At 44.2% G+C, this 21,375-nt stretch overlaps 1 protein-coding gene across 1 annotated transcript in view; it reads left to right on the top strand.

The window, feature by feature from the left end:
• Window positions 1-21,375, top strand: part of AFAP1L2 (actin filament associated protein 1 like 2) — a 588,328-nt gene that overhangs the window by 448,044 nt on the left and 118,909 nt on the right. The gene's annotated exons all lie outside the window — the stretch shown is intronic.

The raw sequence follows: 21,375 nt of genomic DNA, 5'->3' as shown, positions 1-21,375 counted from the left end.
TTTGCCAACAGTGCTTTTCATTCTGGGACATGGGGTGACCTTTGACCAGATAGTGCATTGGGTAAAACCTAATTTGGCCTCCACGTCCAATATTCATGGCAAATACTCCAAACCTTCCTCTGCTTATGATGTTAGTGACGCTCATTCAGCAAACTTACTCCCTTGTCCTCCCCTACCCCAGTCACCTGTTGCTGAGCTCTTGCCTCCTGCCTCAAACCCAAAAGGGCCAGGAGTCGGATGAGAGGCATGGAGGGGGGAAATGGGACCACGGTAACGCCTCTACAGCGCAAGAACTTATAGCTGTGTCATCACTGTGGAGAAAAGTGGACATTTGTCACACAAAAAAGTGTTCTTGTAGCAATCATAAAAACTGACTTAACTCCCTTAAGTAATATTCTATTATTCACTATTAGTGTAATAGAACATGGAGCACACTTACCTGCACAGAATCTTTGAAGGCAGTTGTTGTAAGTAAAAAATATTGTTTAAATACATATTGTGTGCTTGCGGGTAAGAGTGTGTTTATGTGAGATAGGAGCGTGTGTATGTGTAAGCATGCATCTGTATGTGTAAGTATGTGTGTGTGAGTGAACATAAGTGAGAGTCAGTAACAGGTAGTGAGTGAGACTGTGAAATTGAATCCCAAATTGTCTATTCTTTGACGCAAGGCAATGTTGCACCGAAGATGCTCTGCTGTCTTGAGTGAAAGAGAGAGCAATTCTGCACCCTATCTGCTAAGGTATGGTGGATTGTTTTGCTGCCTGTCCGCTGGTGCACTTTTGGGGGCCACACGCTAACACAACGCACCCTTGTGTCATAGTGCATAAGCATGAAGCATAGGTTTTTTACTGAAAGAGGGTACGTTCCAATACAAAAACTATACGTTAAGCCATTTCTCACTTTGTACGTGTGCTGTACACATGCACAGTTGAAAAAATTGGGAGAAATGAAAACATTTCTCCTTGTTATGCCTGCCTCAAGCAATCGTAAGATTTTGGTGCAAATTCTTCTCTGCCAATGTTTATTAATACAGATTTGCGTCAAAACCCATACGTGGTTGCAAGGGAATGTCCATGCACCATCCGTGGAATGCCCACTTTATGCAAAATAGTGCAAAGCATTGCATAGCACAACTTTGTGATACTTTGGGATACTATCCAATGCAAACAGAATTTGAGTTGGATACAAAATCCAACATTAACGTTTTGCACCAGGTTTACATCACAAAAGTGTGCAAACCTGGATCTTAGTGTCAGTAGGTATGAGTGATATTAAGAGAGAAAGTGAGTGAGATTTATGAAGAGTATAAGGGGGTGTAGGAGAGTGTGAGCGGGATGTTGGGGTCTGGTGACATGCCGTTCTGGAAAAGGTTCGGAGTAATGGGTCATATGCTCTTACTAAGGTTAAAGGGAATGTGATGTCACTTGCGCTACCCTTGACATTTTGGTGAATCCACACCCATTTAAGTGTACTGGAAAAAGAGGAGGAGGAGGAGGAGGAGGAGGAAAGAAGAGAACAGACTAGATGGACATGGTAGATAGCATCCTGCAGAAACAATTAATAAAATCAGTTTTCTTTGGAGCCTTTTTCGCAATAAGACTGCTGGATGACTGCTCCCTTTCCTACTCTGTATGTCAGCGCCCTGTGCTTCAGCCCAGCACGACCGAGCCCAAAGTCGGCCCTGTTAATGGATTCACACTTTAGATTATAAGTAAGTGCTAGCGAAACCTGGGATTTATAGATTTACTTTTTATAGATTATACATATAAGTAAAAAAAAAGTCGCAGCATGGAAAGTGCTGTTCGCTAAAAAACCTAGCCTGGACGAAAATCCCATGGAATTAAGAGTCAGTGGACAGTACCGTATTCTGATCTCAGCACTGCCATGGCTGTTTGATTTAATGGCGTTTTGGGGGAAATAACTTAAAACTTGTAGTGGTCCTTTGTCCTGCATAGGCCAGAAGAGGTCCGGATTTATATCTTTTTGGAACGGTTCGCTCTAGTTTATATTCTGCAGGTACTGACTACACCAATAATGCGGTGGGACAATAGTGACTCTAGGTGGCCATATAGAGCATTGCGCTGACTGTATGGCTGGAGTCTTTTAAGGGACTTTTTAGGTCTCGCCTGTCGATGCGCATGCGCATCGAGCAAGCGAGACTATGGGGGCTCATCGACTCTTTATCTAACTTGCAAGGAATCGTGGCGATTCCTTGCAGTGCCCGTGACTTTTAAGCTCAATGCGCATGCGCATTGAGCTTAAAAGCGCGTGCACATGGCCCCAGCCGCCTGCCTTGCCTACTCTCCCGCCCCCTCACTTCTTGATTGCACGGCCGCTAGGCCGTGCCTCCCCTACTCCTCCTCCTACTCTCCTCCCCTCCCGTCTGTTCCCGCACTCCTCCCACACCCCCGCTCCGCCCCCTCACTCTCTCTGCCCGCCCGCTCTCCACTCTATCAGGCAGCCAGCCGCACTCCTCCCACACCCCGCTCCGCCCCCTCACTCTCTCTGCCCGCCCGCTCGCCGTTTAAAGTCTAGTTTTACCTGCTGCCTTTGTGAGTCTGGGAACACACAATCCTCGCTCTGCAATGCCGTGTGCGACCCACTAAAAGGGGCCTGCCGGTTTATTTCCCTTTAAAGCTCGGATCTTTTCGTGCCGCCTACAAACTTGAAGGCTGACTTCCTCCAAGTGACTGCTTGTTATGTCAGGCAGCAGCCAGACAGCGAGCCAATCACTGAGCTGCACACACACACTTTGTTGTTACTCGGCTCTACCTTCCTTATAAATGATAATACACTTTTACCTAACTTATACGGCGAGTATGCTATGCAACTTCACGCTAATTTTTCACAATCCACTTTGCACTCTCGTCACCAACTTTGCACGCTCGTCACCATTATAAGACTTTTATTTGTCTCAAAGTCTTAGTGCCAATATCGGCCCACTCACCAGCCCTCTTGCAGCAAATACATGAACCATAAATAAGCAGACAAGACAACTTTTTTGTTGTAGAAAAGTAGCTGCAGGTTTATTAGCATACACATATGCCAACACAACATAAATAAGGGCCCCTAAACAAAATACATGGCGAACAACAATTCTTGCACTTAACGTAGCAGTTCTCGTGATATGTTTGCTTTTAAAGGCACATTAGGCAGACCATTTAGTGCTGTTTCTGTCGGCTTTATTGGTTTAGTTGGTCACCGTTGCTCTGAACTTAATTGTATAAGCCTTCGATTTGTTGCCGTTATGTCCTTTTGTATTAACCCCTTAAGTGCTGCGTCGGGGCGTTGGCCGACGGCAGCACTACCTCCCCAGTGCTGCGCACGACCATTGGACGTCCATTCAGCACTAGTTCCAATGGACAGCGCAGCACTGGGGAGGGATATTTGCGCCGCATCTATGAGGTTAATCAAACATGAACTTTAAAAGCAGACATCTAGCTACTCTTAAATTTGCACCTCAAAACCACCGAAACAGCCAGCCTCTGCTCCTCTCGCATGTGGAGCCGAAACAAGGGCAGCAGTCCTGCGAACCCCCCGCCCCCCGCCCCCCAACTATGCCACAAGCAGAAAATTATTTTAACCTGCAGCGGTCCCACGGCCTCAACGAGGAGCGAAAACCACAATGCAATATAAGTGGATCCACTCGTGCGAACATTACCGAGGCCGTGGCAGGGGCATAGCGCACGCGACTATGCCTCTGCACCCCCACAGTCCCCTCGCCCGAAAACAAAGAAATCAGAACCCATCCCCGAAAGGGGATGACTCACACAAGTGAGACCACCCGACGACCGGAGGAAAATAACACACCAACGCCAGACCAGGCCTCTGGACGGAGCGACTAGAGGGCACCCAAACGGCGACAGGGTGAGGGGTCAAAGAGGCCACCAGGTGGGCGGGGGAGGAATTTATACCTCTCCCCCGCCCCCAACACGGCCGGAAGGGACGACGGGACCCGAACAGGGGTCGCGGAACACTGGGCTTCCCCGTGTGCCATCTTGTGGCACTAAGGGGGCCGCCCTCTTATGAGGGTCCCCTGCGGGGACGTGTCAGTCGGCCCGCATTCTTCCACCTTCGAACTCAGCCTTGACTGCATACTGTGACCGTCATTGACGAGTCAAGTGTACAAATTGAGTATCTTGTTTATCCAATTGGAACTGAATTGTGCTTTTGGCCATAGGACACCAATGGTAAAGCATCTTCCCCAGGACCAGAAGAAAAGGCCTCAATATCTTTCTCAGTTTTTATGACCTTATCTGCAAAAACAGGAAATGCTTAGCAGTTGTCTCAATTTAGGTAGAGAATGTAGTGATTTCTCATTAAAAAAACACATAAATAAAAGTCCTGCATAGGGTTTACTATACTAGAACCATGCTACATTGCATACACAGAACACAACACCCTTTCTGCCTTCGTGGGTGCGGGGAAGAGGGCACATTTTTTCACACTATATGGGACTGCCCCCGTATCCAGGAGTTTTGGCGACAAATAATGCGGACAATATCACAAACGTTGGAGATTTCGCTGCTGCCCGATCCGAGGCGGTGTCTCCTAAATATATGGGAGGCGACTGACGTCTCTAGACATGGTCAAACCTGGGTCACAGTGGACTCAATGGTGGCCAAGCGAGACATCGCACAGAAATGGGGCGCGGCCGATGTACCAACGGCGGCACAATGGGGTCTTAACATGGACAGGGTTATGGTGACAGAACGGGCAGTATACTCCAACAGGGCATGCCCGGGGAAATGGAACAAAATTTGGTCCAAGTGGAACATATACAGAGGGGAGATCCCTTACCAGAGGATGAGCAGGACGAGTCTGAAGACGATGAGGATGCGGGCTAGGGGACCACTTAGAGCCCATGAGGGAGAGGGCTCACAGATTTTAGATTGCATCAGTACACTCCGGACCTGTCTTGGGCGTCGGAGTGGTGGGGTCACCGTAGGAATGATACCTGGAAGGTCCCGCACACACCTGATAATAGGTCTTGGGGTTGGGGGGAGGTTTACGAAGGGGAATAATTACTGGGGGGGAAACTTCCCTACGTAGCCATGGAACCTAATAACCAACAATGAACGACCATAATGTGCTTCCTTAAGTTTTATTGTTATGTTCTTGTTTTTGCAAAAAAGAAAAAAAAAAAAAACCACACTGATTGACTGAATTGTGGAACAGTAGTGCCTTTTATCTGAAGCGGTGATAATGTATTGTAGGATAAGTACCAACCGGATTTTCATCGGATATTACTGCATGCTGGAAATGTTACTGTGATGGCGGCCAGCCCGGACGGGTTGTAGGCCAATAGCTGTGTAAATTGAAAGGTGCAATAAAGGTTTTTGACACATAAATGCATAGACATTAAGCCTGGGCGGAGATTTCGCTGAGTTTTGCTACACTGAACTCCGTGAAGCGCAAAAGAAATTCAGCCACGCTACACGGAGCTCCGCAAGAGATGGAGTGCGTTGGCTAAATGCTGTTTGTGGTGATTTTCAGTGGCAGGTGCTTGTCTGCACTGTGCAATCATCGGAACGGCACCATGCACAGCGCAAGCGGGCGCTGCTTCCTTTTTGCCGCTAGAGTAGATTTTTACTCGAGCTGCAGCTTTCTCAATGCGAGTAGACAGTTTCTCAACGTGAGCGGTTGCCAGCATACGCAACCGCTCAAAATGGGAAATCTGACCTGCCTGCGTTGAGAAATCACTTCAGGAGGTTGATTTTGCACGCTCACGCTCGCCAACTTGATGCTGACGATCGCAAAAGAAGAAAAATCTCCCCGGGAGTCTGATTTGCCTCGCTTGCACTCGCCAACTTTACATTGATGAATGCGAGTGAGGGAAAAAGCTCTGCTCCGCTGAGCTGAGTTTTTCGGAACTCTGCGAGCTCCACGTAATGCGGTGTGCCGAAATCTCTGCAAAGTCTGCAAGCAGAGTTCACCGCCAAGACTTAGGCAGGATTTTAAGAGTGATGGATGGATAGCACCATCCCAGCTACTAGATATTGTCCAGTGGGAAGGATTAGACATAGCTTTACTACTGTATTAAAATTATGTGCAAGGCCCTCACGACAGTGGCATTTCCTTTTTACAACTGTGCATGAGCATTGCCATCAGAATCACCAATCCCAATTGGCGTCTAATCAAAGAGTTTGAAATCTCAGAGCTAGGCGACTCTGTTTTGAAATCCCACCTTATCCTTAAGTCCAAATCTTTTGCAAATGGATATTCAATATTTGAAGTTTTTTTCTGTTTCTGTTTTTGGTAAGACTTTGAAGGAGGCTGCATCGGTAATACGTGTCTAATAGGAAAACTGCACTCAATATGCAAATTACATCATCCTGGAAGCAACAGCACCCAGTCTCAAGTCTTAAATGTGGTTTAGTGCAAAAGATATGGGCTTTGGACAGAGCAGCCCCCTATTCAATCTCAGGTCTCACACTTGGTCAAATTGTTTGACCGTGTGAAAATCATATAATGCACATGCCTCTGTCCTCTTACCCCCTGCTATGTCAAAATTTGGTAATAGAGTCAATACAGAAAATTTGCACCGGGCACATACATGCAGGACAAACCCCACCACATTTTTGTTCATACATGATTATGATTTTATGACCTGTTCAGCTCTGCATGACTATAAATGCCCACTTGGTTCCCCACCATTCCTGATTGAGGAAGCATCATACCCACTTAAAGTTTTGTATTTTCTATTGTGCTACGATTACAATAAATATGTGAAAATCAAACCTTCAATACATAATAGAATGGTTGAGAGTATATTCCAATAACAATGTTACTTTTTCACATACATGACTATTAACTCAATCTGGCTACAGATGGACGGCCGTCTGTAGTAAAGGCTTTGGGGTGCTTTAGAGTAGCTGCTTTGTAGATATTCAGATTCCTCTTATTGGCATCTTTAAAGGTGAGAACTTCTCTCTAGCTCAGCAGAGCTCCTTCTTTCTTCAGCTGCACTACACACCCTTCACTGGCTTCCCATCCATAAACGCATCTTATTTAAAATCTTAATTATTACTTTTGGAGCTTATCATTCACAAGGACCCAGGTATCTCTCAAAGAATTTCAAACGCCACCTCCCCATTCGGAGTCTGATATCCTCTAACCAGAATTTGTTAGTTGTTCCAAAATTCAGACTGGCCACCAAAGGTGGAAAATCCCTTGCTGTGCTGGATTCCAGAGCATGGAATAAATTGCCTCCTTCACTCCGGCAAATTCCATCAGAATCCCTTTTCAGGAAAGCCCTGAAGACTTGGGTCTTCACGCTTACCGATGCTGCCTGTAGAGCCTTAGTGTAAATGATATAAGTTCCTGGGAATTGCTCCAGCTAACCACCCTTTCCATTCTGGGCTGGTATTAAGCGCCAAGATGCTCCTTGGAGTGATAGAATGCGCTATAGAAAAGTTGTTTTACATTACATTTGCTCCAGGCAGCTCCTGCATCCCCTTCCCCTAGTGAGCAGAGGCTGGCTCCTCACAGCATGCACTCCGCATTGACCTGTGTGAAGAGCAAAATGCAGAACATTTGGCATCCTGCAATAGCTAGTTGCAGGAAATGAGAAAGACACCCTAAATTCTGGAAATGTCACAGAAAGCAGATTGTTTGGCACCCTAGTGGTGAGACTCCCCACATAAAAGGGGTCTACACTTTGCCATTTCCAGAAGAAGGGTTTGTTGATCGAACCTTCTAACTATAGGATGATAGCTCTGCTGGACGAGGATGCGAAGGACTATGCATTCCGTCAGCTGAATGATCTGACTGTGTTTTAATAATTCACTGATTTGAAAAGGGTATTAGAACTAATAGCAAAACAGTGAACATTGGTCTTTCCTTATCAATGCTGGTTGACCGACATGGCACAAAGTGGGACTCCTGTTTTCTAGATCATAAAATGACATTTGGAAATAATTTGCTGCAATTATTCTGGAATAAACTAGTTTCCTGTGGTATTTAATACTTCATGTTAAAGACGGTTCAAGTAACACATAGTAATACCTTGGTTCGGGTGAAGTTAGGCGATAATAGGTATTTGGCAAGAAAAATATCAACTAACAAACATTTAAAATATGGATATGTTTCGGAACACCTGCTGGGGCCGCATTACGAATAGGTCATACTTTCCCTGTTTGTGCCACAGAGCACCTTTAAACAGGTGTGCAGGGTGCAAAGAAGGACAGTGCCCTCTATTATGATGAATGCACTGCCTTTAGGGCAGCTGTGAACTCAAGTTGCCCTATGGGCAGCACATGCAGTGAAATACAGAGTAGCAGCTTCAAAGCTGCTCTGTGTTTCTCTGTACAGGAGGTAACACACCTGCACTTTGAAAAGGGGAGAGAAATCTCCTTTTAGACAGGTGCAGTGAATGACTGCATTCGCCTGCAGGGGGGTGTCCAGGGGTTCCATGCAACCCTCTTCCACCCCTTCAGAGGGTTGCCCTCTGGGCGTACTCTGACAGTGAGACACCTTTTTATTGCACTTTATTTATTTATTTTATAAAGTTTTATATACCGCAAACAAGATCCCGAAGGATATCGGAGAGCTTCACAAAGGAAGGAAGGAATGACATAAATCGAGTGCACATCAAGGGCCTCTTTGCCTCTGCACCCACTTCTGTAATTCGTTGTGGTCGCAAACGCATAGAAATTCTATATTTGCATAAGGCCACGCCTCCATGCAAATGAGGGAACTTTTTCTGAACATATAGCTGGCGCTACATGTGCACCAGCGCTATCAGTACTGCAAACAGGGCCGGACTGGTCGTAGCGGGCATCGGGCATTTCCCCGGTGGGCCGTAAGGATGGGGGCCAGTTTTGTACCAGTGGGGGCCGTTTTAGTTGCTGGGGGCCGGTTTTGCAGCAGTGCTGCAAAATTAGCCACTTTTAACAAAAGCGCAGCAGCAGTGTTATAGTCCTGGTAATTACATCCGACCCACCACCCCTCCAGCCCCTTCCGGGGGCCAGTCAGATGTAATTGCCAGGGATGGCTTGCGATCACAGTCCGGCCCTGATTACAGAAAGGGCCGCACATGCATCTGTGGCCCTGTCTGTAATAGCAAAGTGTCCCGGATGCACAAAGTAGACAAATCTGCCTGTTGCCCACCGAGGCACTTTCAGTAATATGGTCCAGTTGTTTAATATGTATGCAGCAGATTTGAGATTTACACTTGTAAACTGCTGAGTCGGACTACCAGAGCTTGGCGGAACAATGGAAAAAATCTTATATGTAGATGTAATGTCTTATTAGACAGAACAGGTATATGGGTTACATCATATTCTAAATATCTTGGAAGGGTATTCCACTAAGAGCTGCTCATAAATTAATCATACAAAGATCCTCTCTACAAATATTTCAGGCTGTGGATCCATGAAAGTGGCAATAATTTATGGCCTCTTTTAAGCCCCAGGTCCATACCCTTATGTTGGCTCTGCAGTGTATTTCACCAGAATTATCTGACCTCCCCATTATCCCTCTCCTGGACTTCATGGTCCATATGGCAAAGATAACATGGCTAGAGATGATACAGTGTACTTGTATAGAAACGTTTTCCATTTGCCATCATCATCATCAATAAAGTCCTAGATCCTTGTGGAAGTTTATCTTGTCAAACAATCTTTGGTACCTTATATGCACACCATTTTAGTTTTTTTGGTGTTGAAGGGCTGCCTGTGAGGTCACTCTAAAAGCAGCTTGATGGCAAGAACTGGAGAATTTGCGACCCCATGAAAGAAAATGCATGGTCTATCCTTCTCTCAAGGGCTTTACAGGATATGCAAGTCTTTTGGGAAGAGGATACCCCTGCGACTCGCTAAAGTTGCACTCAAGAAACCGGTACAATAAAAATCCTTTGTGAAGTCTCATGTTTGTTTGTTGGGGCAATGTCATTCAAAGTTAAGATGAAATAGGACAAACTTTGGTTTAGAATCTGATTTAAAAAATTTCCATGACATAAAATCAGAATGTAAACCATGTTAATTGTAGACTCTATGGGTATGTTGGTGAAAGCTTAGCTTATATTTTATGCAGTATCCTACTTTTTTAGAACACATGAACTTTTTAGAACCATCATTATAAACACTTAGAGTTAGAATATGCAGTTTATTACTGTTTTAATAGTTTTGACGTGCAGTTAGAAAGTTTTTTTGTTAAATTTGTATAATACGTTGTCAAAATTTGCAAAAATAGAAAATATTGTGTTTCGAAGTGGATTACACTCTTAGAGCAGCATTTTTCTAGCCACCTCTCCATTTTGATCAAAGTGCAGCTAGCTTGTAGTTTGTAAAGGTGTCTGATATAATATAATTTGTGTCTGCCTGAAATGGTCCTTGATTAGCATGTATTTAATAACTGTAGTGGGGCAGAGGAGAATTTCGACCAGTATTAAAGTCAGAGTGTACTATGTTTGAAACTTTCGAAATCAAATTTCTTTTTTCTTGCTAATTTCTATTTTGGTCATTACTTTATTATGTATATTTTAATGGTTTTTACTAACCATGAAAGAAAACATTACATTTTATGGCACTATCTTTGAACAAGATACTAAAACATGCATTTATTTTATGCATATGGTATCGCTGTAGCACAAACCTAGCCAAAAGCAGCAGAGTACTGTACATGGTCAAAGAAAAGCATAAAACCAAGGAGTATAAGGCTGGGTTGTGGATGGTTAATGCATTGTGATGTAGTATACTTTTAAAAGAGCTGAGTCTTCAACTCTTTCCTAAATTGAAGCAGCACTGTTGTAGTCCTGATGGATACCAGGATGCTGTTCCAAATCCATGGTGCACAGATCGAAAAGGCCTGCTGCCTTGGTATTTTTTTCACTTCTTAGTCTGCAATCTGATGGTCTCCTGGCTTTGGGTGTGCCGAAAACCATCAGATGTGGTAAACTTGTCTGCAAGATCAGTGGAGGTGCTGGTCATGGTGGCTTTATAAATGATACACCTCGTTTTAAAGTTGGCATGGGCCAGCAAGGGGAGCCAATGTAGTTCCATCAGGATGGGAGTAATGTGCTCATATTTCTTCAGGCTCGGGATGAGACTTCCTGCAGTATGTGGGATGCAGTGGTGTAGGGCATTACCACCATCCAACAGTTCTGAAGTCGCTTTCTAAAAGAAACTGTTTCACTCTCTTTAGAACAGAGAGCTGGCACCCGAGCATCTTTGTTTCTTTGGCAATGGGTTCCTTGAGGGTCAGGTTTGTGTCCAAGGTGAATCCAAATTAGCATTTGGTGAAAGTTGGAGTTTGAAACCATCAAGATTCATATCACTGAGACAGGTTTGAATTGTATCTTTGTTGTTTTTGACAAATAACGGGAATTCGGTCTTGGTTGAGTAGAGCTTCAGATAGGTCTGTATGAAGTGCAAGCAGTCTTTGAAACGTTGGATGTCTTAAGCTGAGTAAACTTTCAAGTAGAGGAAAAAAGTATACAAAAAATGATGGATGGAATACTTGAATTAATCTCAGCCACTAGAAATTGCTCAGGCCGCATCCCAGTCCATTATTCTTGTGCTCACCATGCCACCTCAGTTTGGCCCTAGCCATCTGCACCTTGACCCTGTTCCAAAAGGAAAAGTCTATTCTGAGCTAGAGCACAAGCAATCCAAGACAGGCTTTCCCGTGAATGGGGCTCGTCAGTTGGGTGCAGCTTGGGTCCAGTGGCACAGTGAGCAGAGAATCCATCTCTGGGCATACCGGTTGCATCTGTGAGTAGAGAACCAAGCAGCTCCATGTAGAGGTTGAAGATGTCAGGAGACCGTTTGGAAACCTGCGGGGCTCCACGGGAGAAGAGGATATTTTGTAACCTGAGGTGCGCTTATGAACAAACTGGTGTTGGCTGGAAAGGTAGGAGGAGAACTAATAAAGGGCACTGTCTATGAGCTCCATTCTTGACTCCAGGGTGTTTAAGAGGGTGGGTTGGTTGACACTGTTAATGGCAGCTGAGAGGTCAAGCAATATTAGGAAGCAGGAGTAATCTTAATCGGTGGTCAAGGGGGTATTGTCTACGATGTGTAACGTAGTGCGCTCTGTGCTGCAGCATGATCTGAAGCCAGACCGGCGGTCACGCAAGAGATGGTTAGCATAGAGAAGATCATGGAGTTGAAAAGAGACTGCTTTTTCAATGATCTTGCCAGTGATGGAGTTTTTGGGAGTTTTATATAGCGCAAACTTGACTCGAAAGTATCAGACCGGTAATGATGGGTAGGTTAGTGATGGGCTGGTTGTTTCTGAGGTCATCAGGGCCTAGTGTAGACTACTTTAGGAGTGGGAGGATCTAGCCTGGTGTGAGCGCTTCGGAAGATGCATGAGGGAGGCATTAGAGGACAAAGGTAAGTAGGCACCAGAGAGCTTTGATTAAGTACAATGGTAAGGCATCATCTTCGTAGAGTATATAAGCGAAATCTGAGAGAGGAAAAGCTTTGAAGGCTGACCTTTGTGGGATTCTGTGGGATGGGGTGGGTATAAAGGATGAAGTAGGCTTGGTGGTGTTAATGTGCTGGACCTTTTGTATTTTATCACTAAAGAATAGGTTAAGCGTATTGCACTTTTCTGTGGAGTGAGTAGGAAGTGTGAAGTTATGGGGTTGATGAAGTGCTTGATTGTCTTGAACAGCAGTCTACACCTGTTGGTAGTTTCATTGATGGAGTTGGTATAGAACTATGCTTTGGCTGACACGATGAGCTGTCTGCCTGTTGTGAGGAGGGAGTCAGTATCAAGATGTTCTCAACAGTTCTGTTTTTCTTCTATTTTCTTTCCTGTCTGCAAAGGAATAATTTAAAGTTAGCAAGATCCTGCATGTCACAACTTCACAAACCTAGATCAACAAAAATATCCGTCCTCAAATGCAGACAACCTAACTAGAAATCATACACAGTCCGTAATCGCTTCCTACGCAGCAGCCACGACCGGTAGTAGGTGTAACTGTAGAGCGGTGACGTAGGGAGGGGGAGGGGCAGGGTGGGGGGTTGTAATGTATTGATTACGGACTTTAACAAGTAAGTAAACATATAAATAAAACGAATTTTGTTGCGCGCACTGCATCGCATTTGGTGATGCAAGGCACACAACGAAATTCGTTTTATTTATTTATACGTTTACTTACTTGTTAAAGTCCGTAATCCATACATTACAACCCCCCACCCTGCCCCTCCCCCTCCCTACGTCACCGCCCTGCAGTTACACCTACTACCGGCCGTGGCTGCTATGCAGCCATGTAACAAATACACAGAATACTGTATTCTCTGCAGAAGTGATATGATAACAAAACAATAGGAGCTGGTACATTACTCATTCTACTTCTGTCTACTACAAAAACGCTCATAACTTCTTAAGAGTAATTTATTCAAGCTAAGATGCATCGATTCAAGCTAAGATACATCGACTGGAAAGCAAGAAGTCCGGAGGCAAAAGCTGCTAAATAAATTCATAAGAGATTCTAAATTTTACGCAGTCTAAACTAAACGTCTATCTCACAGTATGTACATTCTAAACATCCACCTCTTCCCCCGCCCCCCTAAGAAAACAGGGAACCTTCAGAGCAACACAAAAGTGCCCAGTACTTAGGAGAGGACATGCGCACCTTCCCAAATTGGTGATACCAGACATTTTAAAGGAAACAAGATGTCCATCTGGTAAAACTGTCGCAAAGCAACATGATAAAGATACCGGTACACCAGGATCCGTTAACAATACAAAGAGAAAAGGTTTATCACCCAAACCCACAGAGCTTGCAGTTGGTGAATTTGGTCCTGCAATCTTAGAATTTCAATATCTAGGTCTGGCACAAAATTGTACGAATGTTATTAAGGAGGCAAAAAGACCATCCACAATATGTTGTTGTTCTGCAAAATAGATAAAGTATGATAAATGGTTGGTACAAAAAAAATTCAACAAAAGGCTAACAGATGAAACAGTATTGATAACATATCTACTAAACTGTGGGTTTAATTTTGCATCATTAAAAGTTAAACTGTTATCTTGCTTCATACACTAAAGGCCAGAATAGATCACAGATTTGTGCAATTCTAGCTATTAAATGATTCCTGGAGTGTTCATATATATTGATCACCAAAATGGAATCTGAATTTGGTTTGCAGATTATTGGGAAAAAAACAGTATGACACAGCTGCTTTGTCAGTTTGTAGGCATGCAACAACATGCATGTGTACGCCTAAAAAATGAGGCAGCCTTTTGTTTTCAATTTACCAATCCGAGACGGATTGATAAATAAAAAGTGGCTTCAAAAGCGAGTTTTTAAAATTATTGTGTAAAAACTATTTTTTTTTCAAACAAAGAGCAGGTTCAGGGCAGGGAGCAGACGTGGGACATGCCAACATAATTTTGGGTGTTAGGAGAAGGGCACAGGTGAGAGGACACTTTGGAGCACTGGCTGGGGGAGAGCAGGACATGGGGAAGAGAACAATATGAAGCGCTGGGTGGGGGTAGAGGACACAGTGAGAGTACAACATGGGGGGAGAGCAGTGTATGGTCAATAGAGCAACATAGAGCACTGTGGGTGAGTAGTAAAGCACACCCAGAAGAAAGCTCGAAAACATATAAGGGGAGAGGAGTTGGCCTAACGGTTAGGGCGGTCGACCTCGAATCTGGGGAACCGGGTTCGAGTCGCGGCAATGATGCTGAACATCCTGTGATTCTGGGCAATTCACCTAATCTCCCCATGCCTAATAAAAATGAATGTGTCCTCCTGTAACACAACTGGTGCTATGTAAAGCGGTCTGATACCCGATACCGGGTCAAGTTTATGCTATATAAAACTCAGTAAAATTAAATATGCACTTTCGTGAGGTGCTTTACAAAAAGAAAGAGTTCCTGAAAAGCAAGCACTTATGGAAAACTAAAAGGAGCCTATCAGAGAGGAGGTAAGCCAGGTATACTCCATCGGAGGGGCAAAGACATGCTGGGCAGGCTACAACAGATAAAGCCAGCAGAGAGGAATCAAGCAAATGTGATTGACAAAACACAAAGCCAATGGTAAATGGGAGGAATGTATTCTGTGGTAATTTTTCTGCATATCCCCATTATGTTTTTGTAACCAGACTTCTGTGGTGTCTGGTAAGCTTCCACCTAAAAAGGGAATAGAACTGGCATTCATCAGCAAGTACCTGTGAAAGATTTGTACAGCAGCTGCATGGTCTTCATAGCACGTATTTATTTACTCAGGAACGGCCTTAGACATGTGCAAGCTGTGCACCTGCACAGGGCACCCAAACACCCAGGGGCCACCACGCCAATATATATCCTTAATATAATAATCCTCTGAGGATGGATACATATTTGCATGGCGGCCCCTGCCAGGGATTTGGCGGCCTCCGGCTCTGTTCCACTTCCAAACACCATGACCCCCTCTCTTCAATGGCCTCCACGGTCCACCCCACCTGGACCCCCTCTTCGGGGCCCCCTACCTACGCTCCCTGCATAGGGCCGCCATGAGCCTAGAGCGGCCACCGATTAACTAAACACTACAGTGACTCCTATGAGATTCAGCCACAAAGGGAGGCTATAGTCAGCCAGACTGGGTTAAACCATTTCTTGGCACTACTTTTCCTTCAGTTTTTGCTCCACATGGAGAAATACCTTTTATTAATCAACATACATGACTCTAGAATAGGTTAACGTTGCAGAAGAAATTAGTTGCTTAACTATAACATTTGTTTCACATATTTAAACATGTGTATATTCTAATGGCACCCTCCTACGAGTAAGAAAAGCATCCTGTATTGGCCCAGCTTAGCATGTACCAAGATAAAGAAAACAATGGGTCAGCTTAAATGAAGTCTAGTGTGGGACTGTGGTATTTATCACCGATTACTGCTTTTGGGGTGGTCATTAGGGCTTGGAGTTTGCAATAGTGCTGATTAGTTTACGAGAGTTTTGAATTTAGAAAAATGATATCAAAACAAATCTCTTGCCAGTTCCAGAAACACAGTTTTTCTGAGCCAATGTGCCCTGTAGCCAAGATTGGCTTGCATTTCCCTTATAAATATTTTGGTTAATATCTCTTGCTTGTTTATTTTGGTCTGCTGCTTCTGTCTGTTTAATATCTTTTTAGCACCCTGAAGGGATTATGCTGTTCGCACATTCTGAATAATGGATTCCGATGAATGCTTTGAGGAATGAGTCTGGGTTAAGCATGAGCGGATTTTGCGGATTGGCAATCCGCGAATTTTGCGGATTTGCGGATTCGCAATCCGCAAAATCCGCGAATTCCCGCGAATTTGCGGATTTTTTTTTTTTTGTGTTCGCCCGTGTTTCTGCCAGTTCGCGAGGGTTTTTACAATTTCGCAATTTGCGAACTTACCTGTCGGGTCGCAAGTTTTGCGAACTTGTTGTTTCTACGTGTCCAGCCTGTTTGGGACACTCTTCTTCATCACTGCCACTCTCTGTCACCACTGCCACTCTCTGACTACTCATGCCACCCTCTGGCCCACCCATGCCACCCTCTGTTTCATCACCACACCCTCTGGTTGTCCAGTGTACATTATTTTCGGCAAAGCAAAGCACACCTACCCTGCCTCAAGTGACCTGAATTAATTTGGGGCTGATTAATGTGTCACAGAATATTTTTTTAGCTGGCACCTGCTTCCTTAGTGCGCCCTGATTAGTGATCTTTTGCACTTGCTAAGTGCTTTCATTGTTGCAAAATTAGTTACAACACCTGCCCTGCCCCAACTGACAATAATGAATTAGGGGCTGATTAATGGATTTTAACTTCCAGCCTGGCTCCTGCTTGTCTCCCTTAGCTGTAATTCAGGACCTTTGTGGCATATGTGTAACTATTCTGAGGTTCAGAGCAGGGTCACATAATAGTTTCAACTGGCAACTGAACTCTGGAGGGGCCCCACAGGAAGCACTACAGGAAATGGCTACTAATGATGTGCCTGAACTTTTGAACCTGGTAAGTAGTTACTTTCAGTTTTGCTAAGATCGTATTTCTGCAATTTTGCACTTATTCGCGGGGCGCGAACTCACGCGAACAGTGCGAGCAGCGCGAGCAAAATCCGCTGCTCGCGGATTTGCGGATTTTGCGGGAAATTCGCAAATCTCGCGGATTGCGGATTTCCCGAAAATCCGCAAAATCCGCGAGTGTAACGGATTTTCCGCCCATGCTTAGTCTGGGTGCACTAATGCCCTCTTACATTTTGAATGAGGAGACGCGACGGTCATCCATCATTGGTAACTGGAGGTTGTCATATGAACAGCTTAGGAGAAGTGTGAAGTTGATCTGAAGTTTAACATCTGTTTGTTGTATAACCACTCTACAATGAGGCTTTAACGTGAAAATGAAAGTCTCTGAAAAATGCATAAAAGTAGTGAACTGAAATCATTGAGAGCTTTCTGGTTTACAAAAATAAAAGTGCAAATCTTTCCTTGCTCCAAGAATGTAGAACGTCATTCCTGGTCACATACAATCATCATCTTTCCACATCCTTTCACATTCTGCAACAATTTCATATCACACTTCTTCAGACTTACCTCTCGGAGGAACTCACCTTCCTAGATCTCTCCCATTAACAACCATCAATTCTCCTACAAGTTTCCTTAAGACTACAATTCTGTTACCATATTATCTGCAAACCTATCTATAATGTGTTCCTCTAAACTCCTCATAAGAAGGTTATAGCTATAGAAATGATTCGAATAAATAACATAAAAAGAAATAGGGCAAAGGTAATAGGATCTCTGAAGTGTTACATAAATCCTATAGTCTGACCTGAAATGAAGTTTTTTTTAGTTTAGGGTTGGTGGCCATAATGTCACCCAAAACTCTTTAGGCTCTAGAGATCTTGAGAATCACATTCAGTGTGCGACAGTCCTGATATACAGCTGTGTGGTTTCACCCAATACCAAATGGAAAGGCTAACTGCACCAAGGGTGATTTTGCACCAGACAGTCGGCGTGCACCTAAATATGATTTTTGCTCCTCTGTATGTTTTTGGACCTACAAGTGTTTCCATACTCCTGCTGAAGCTGCACCGAGGAGGTTTTTGCAATAAAATACAATATGTTCTCATTCACACTCGCACATTGTGTCCTTCACCCAGTACGTGAGATACCAATTAAAATGGACTGCAGTCATTACAGCTTTCCCTGGTCAGCCTCTTTGTCTACCCAGTCACCCCTGCTTTGTTGCACAATGGAGTAAAGTTGCTTCCATCATTACAAGAAGGTCTCTGATGACTGCACTAGTATACGAACAAAGAGGGCACTTCTTCCATGAAGTGCTTTACAAAAATCCTTCGCAGGTGACCTATGTCTTTGTGCTTTGTGAGAAAAAATATCAAAAAGTGATAATCTTAGCTTCACAATGAAAAGAGGTATGAAATTTGCCATTGCAAATCTCCTACACCGATGACACCTATTTCATCCTCTCCCTGACGAACAAGACAACCACCGCCAAGACCAACTCCATGAATGGTAGCAGACTGGATGCGAACCAACTGCTTGCTGCTCAACTCTGACAAGACAGAAGCACTGATCTTTTGGCGACAAGACCTCTCCATGAGATTCCACCTGGTGTCTGTCTGAGCTAGGACCCACAGACCACGCAAGAAATCTAGGTATCATCCTAGGTGAGAAGCTCAACATGACAACTCAAACCAACCCTAGTGTGCTCCTCCTGCTTCCACATCCTACGCATGCTATGAAAGATCTTCCAATGGTTGCATCAGAACACCACAAGGACCGTCACGCAAGCACTCATCACCCCCTGACTGAACTACGGCAACACTCTCTACACCGGAATCTCAAAACAACTCTTACACAAACTCCAGACCATCCAGAATACCGCTGCAAAACTTATACTCGCTGCACCCACATCACACCCCACCTAAAGAAGCATCACTGGCTCCCCATTCACATGTGCAGCCAATTCAAGCTTCTCACATGCACATACAAAGCTCTATACAACACAGGACCAGTATACCTGAGCAGCCACATACACTTTCACCAACCCACCAGACTCAATGCTCTGCCGCACTCTCACTCGCACACATTCCCCACATCCGCAAAGGCAGAAGTGGAGGTCGCTCATTCTCCTCCATCGCACCCAAGACAACGACCTCTCTCAACACATCACAGCATCCTCCTCACTTCTTGACTTCCTGCAAGAAGCTGTAGACCTGGCTCTTTGTATAGGCATCTTGGGAACCACACAGTCACACTCCTGCCCAAGTGCCTGGATACCCTCTCGGATGGTCTGTGCGCTATACAAATCAATAGAACACAACATCCCACAGTCCTGCCTACTTTGCATTCACCTGCCTACTGTACTGTGTATCGTTTTGGCTCTGCCTGGTCTGCACCGTCATTGAGGGAGCCTCATTTATAATTAATTATCTATGTCCACCCTGTCTAACCCTGACTCAAGATATCTTGAAATCCCTTTCTTGCACCGTTCTGCATTTATGCTTGAAATTTGGATTTTTACCAAACCTGGGTTTGGTATTGTGTGTGCATTTCTGATGATTGAAAGGTATGCGCCTTCTACTCGTCCCAAAGCCGCAGTATGTAAACATCTCCTCCTCGGAAGGCATACGTCAAGGGTTTGTGATGTATTTACACACAGCCAGTGAGTTTGACGCAAAGGAAGTTTCCCCAAACAAAGTAAGCCCGACAGATCTTATCTACACGTTTGGTTTCACGAGACGCTGAGACCTCACAGCAACTTGAAATGTATTTTTCTTCCTGGGAATGCTGCTGAAAAAAACAATGTTCTCGCCAATACTTTGACTGCCTCTCACGCAAGTGTTTTATTTGAAAGAAAAGTGAGCTTGCACACAAGCACACGCACGCACGCACACACACGCACACACACGCGTGGTAGGTGGCTGAGTGGTGTAAGGCATCAACTGCTTAGACCGCTGCAACCTACAACCACAGGGTTGATTCAGAAGAGGGATGCTTCGCCTTTCATCCTTCCAAGAACGATAAAATACACATTGAGATTGCTATTACAGGCATCTTTTCTTACAGTGCTTAGATACTCTGTTATGTGCAAATCACCTTTATTCTAAACACACTGCAATCTGAGCAGCATGCAGACCATTATAAAAGCCACAATCGAAAACAACCACAGCTAGAACTGCCTCAAAATCAGTTCAATCGGATCATCTCCAAAATCCACAGCAGGTAAAACCATACAAACAAAGCAATTTCAAACCAGCTTATAATCGGTTAACACTAAATATGCACCCAGCCAATACTATCTCACAACAAATTCAATACTGCAGTGTGTACTGCAATCAAAAGAGCCCCATAAAAACGCAGTGGTGTAGCAAGATTACCGTAGGCATTCATGCAGGGAATGGAAATGGCCCTCCATACCATCAGATTAGTAGAACATACATCTGTAATTAGGGTACTGAGCAGCCTCCCACCCTTGCACAGGTGCCACAACACCTATTGAATTAATAGCTACTCTCCTGAATGCATGCATGTTAGAAAATGCCCTCTAGTTGGCAGTGGTTCGCACCCTGTCCAAGTAGCGACCCTCACTCTAGTTAGGGTAAATTACACAACTAAGATAACCCCTGTTCACTCCCTTGGTAGGTTGGCACAGAGCTGTCAGGCTTATCTAAGAGGTAATCAGTGATGTCACTGACCATGTCATGAATGATGTAATATGTGGCGTCATCAGCAGTGCATTGCAGAGGCGCGAGTTATAGTTAGCTGAACTAACTGTTACAGCAGAATTTCTCCGGTTTTGTATGAGTGAAATGTCCAACTAACTATAATGTCCCTGAAACTTATGGTTTTTTCAGTGAATTTCTAAGGTTTTTTAAATGCTAATTTCTAACAAGAACATGCCGGAAACCTATGTTTTTTTCAGTGAATAATTATATATATATATATATATATATATATATATATCTCCAAAAACTAAAAAAATCCAATGGACACAAGTCAGGATATGAATTCTCAAAAAGATTAAATAAAGTTGTAGTTCTTAAAAATCAATGGTTGTTCTTGATCAGGACAAAGTACCTTAGATGCAAAAAAATTCAAAGGCGAGTTGCAGAGTAGGTGAAGTGTTGAAAAAGCAGGTGATGCGTCGGTTCCTTACTTGCTAGACAGGCAGGTGATGCATCGTTTGCGGGCACGATATCTCAGTTCCTTACTGTGGTGCTGCATCAATGAATAAATCTGCACCCACGGACGATGCATCGAAAGTCTCTTGTGTTCCTGTCAGGATATTACAGAGGGATCAGACTGAGTGGAAGAACAACCATGTTCACCAAGGGTAGCCAGTGGAGCTTTGGGATGTTTTGTATTACATCCCATATGACCTTGAGAAGTGGCCGTTACTTTGGATAGCAGTGCAGAGTTTTCCGAGATGCTTGCCACTGA

The sequence above is a fragment of the Lissotriton vulgaris genome, chromosome 5 (assembly GCF_964263255.1).
Source record: "Lissotriton vulgaris chromosome 5, aLisVul1.2, whole genome shotgun sequence".
In the NCBI taxonomy this organism is placed as follows: domain Eukaryota; kingdom Metazoa; phylum Chordata; class Amphibia; order Caudata; family Salamandridae; genus Lissotriton; species Lissotriton vulgaris.
The sequence above is the reverse complement of the archived record's forward strand: the minus strand, read 5'-3'. Positions and strand labels throughout refer to the sequence as shown.